General features: G+C 33.2%; 1 protein-coding gene across 2 annotated transcripts in view; it reads left to right on the forward strand.

Moving 5' to 3' along the window:
• The window catches only part of DACH2 (dachshund family transcription factor 2), a 688,009-nt gene that overhangs the window by 1,346 nt on the left and 684,459 nt on the right, over nt 1-2,204 (forward strand). The gene's annotated exons all lie outside the window — the stretch shown is intronic.

The following is a 2,204-nucleotide window of genomic DNA, read 5'->3' on the forward strand; positions in this document are numbered from 1 at the left end:
GAGAGAGAGAGAGAGAGAACGTGTGCTCATGCCTGCTACGCAAAGCTCCCCGTACACGATTACATGATACAGGAAAGTCGATGGATCCTATTTTTAAAAAGAAAGAAAAAAAGGACGACACAAATGTCACTTTCCTGGAATCGTTCCTTTTGTGTCATCTGCAGAGGGCAATGTGGGGCATGAAACGCTGGGGCTGGGACCGGGTTGGGGGTTGGAGTAGAAGTTGGCAGGTTTTCTAGAGAGGATGCTTTCAGCTCTTCCCCCCAGGCAAACAGTTGGAAGGATCCTATTCCCCCAAAGAGAGGATTCCTTAAATGATGATGGCCAGCTTCTCTGGTTGTAAGTGTACCTCCTTCATATCACAGTTTAGAAGTACATTATAGAACAATGTCTATTTGCATATGTGCATAAGAAACTGTATTCAATGTTTCTGAGTTAAAAAAGAAAGAAATGTAAATCATATTCAAGATTATATGACTTTTTAAAGACCTGTGAGTTGTTTCAGTGTTTATTCTGTCTCCAGTCTGGTAATATCTGTTAGGAAAGTACACATTTGTCAGATGTAATTAGCATACAAACCAAGAAATCATCATCACCAGGTTAAAGAAAGCAAAGGGTTTTGTGGTAAAACAGCACTACTGTTGATCGTTTTGCAGAAAACTTCTGCAGAGGTAGACTTTCTTACAATACAACTTTAAATCATAAGATCTCCAGGTTTATGAGCAAAAACTAAGTCAGTTTTTACATCTGTTGTCAAATCCAAATTACTATGTATAGTTGAAGTACACTGACAACTTGCAGACAAACTGTTGCTGATTGTTGTAATAAGATGATGCTACAGAACTTACAAGGGGCCTTTTGTTTTTCTTTTTCTTTCTCTCTCTTTTTCCCCCCCTTTAAGCAGTGTTCTCCTGTGTCCTAGTGATTGAACAAAAATCTGTTCATATGAGAACTATTTGTTTTATATCTGGGGCTTCCAAACCTGGTTTATTTAGATTCGGATTTTTCTTAAGGAAGATAGAGGGCCTTAAAATACAAAGAATAACTGCTTTCTCAATAAAATAAGTAATTATAGGTTGCAAGAGTAGAAAGGACATTTTATTTTGATCACAAAGCACTTTACTAACACACAAACTTAGGGGGTTACCAGGGACTTTAGATGATGGCTGTCTAATTCATTTGTTGCCATTCCTAAAGACATTTAAACGATTGAAAACAGGAAAATCTATCTTCTTTCTTCCTTTCTCTCTCTCTCCCTATCTCCTTTTACCCCTCCCCCCTCTCTATTCCTCTTGTCTCTTACAAATACCCATATCTAAAGTGGAACAATTATTACACATAGGACATTCTCCGTTCTTTAATAATAAATTTATACATCATTGAGCAAATCTATGATTTTCATTTAAAAATTAAATAGATTAGTATTTTGATATGATTTCGACGCTTTCCTCTGTAAGTAGAAACTTTTCTTTAATTAATTTTTATTAGAGCTACTTACTGAAGAGAAAAATGATAAATTACTCTGTATCCAGAGGCAGGTGTTATACTATTTTGGGGTCTTGTTATATAATGTGTTTTTAGGTTATTATTTTAATTCAGTTAAGTTTTACTTCCTCCTTATCGCAGCATTTACAATGCTAACTTTTTGGCTTAAATCGCTTTTGTGTATGTGCATAAAGATGATAGAGAAATATTAAATATTAAAGATGTAAGAAGAAATGTACCTGAGGTATGATGCATATGCCTCTTTACATTTTTCTTTATTGGTATTTTATTTGTTATATGAATTTTCTGTAATTGTGTTATAAGTGTTTCAGTATGCAATTGTAAAAATTTGTGAAATACATTCTATGAATGCAATCCATACATGAATATGAGTAAAACTAGAAACAAACCTACATTGCAAATTTTAGATAGAAAAAAAAAAACCCTGCAGTTTTATGAGAGAAATCTAATGAATGATAAAGTAACATTACCAAATTTTTATGGATGCAAAATGCTCTCATAATTATGTTGTTAAAAACTACAAAATATGGTAATGCTTATAATGGACGACTTATGACTTTAGGTAACGTTATTTATAGAAATGTGTACCTTAAATCATTCCCAACATTTGAGTGATTTAATGAAATTGTAAAATTAGTATTTAGATGAATATTATTTCTATGACTTCTCTTTTCAGAAAAAAAAAAGAAAAAGAAAAG

Source organism: Pteropus alecto, unplaced genomic scaffold (genome assembly GCF_000325575.1).
Source record: "Pteropus alecto unplaced genomic scaffold, ASM32557v1 scaffold231, whole genome shotgun sequence".
Lineage (NCBI taxonomy): Eukaryota > Metazoa > Chordata > Mammalia > Chiroptera > Pteropodidae > Pteropus > Pteropus alecto.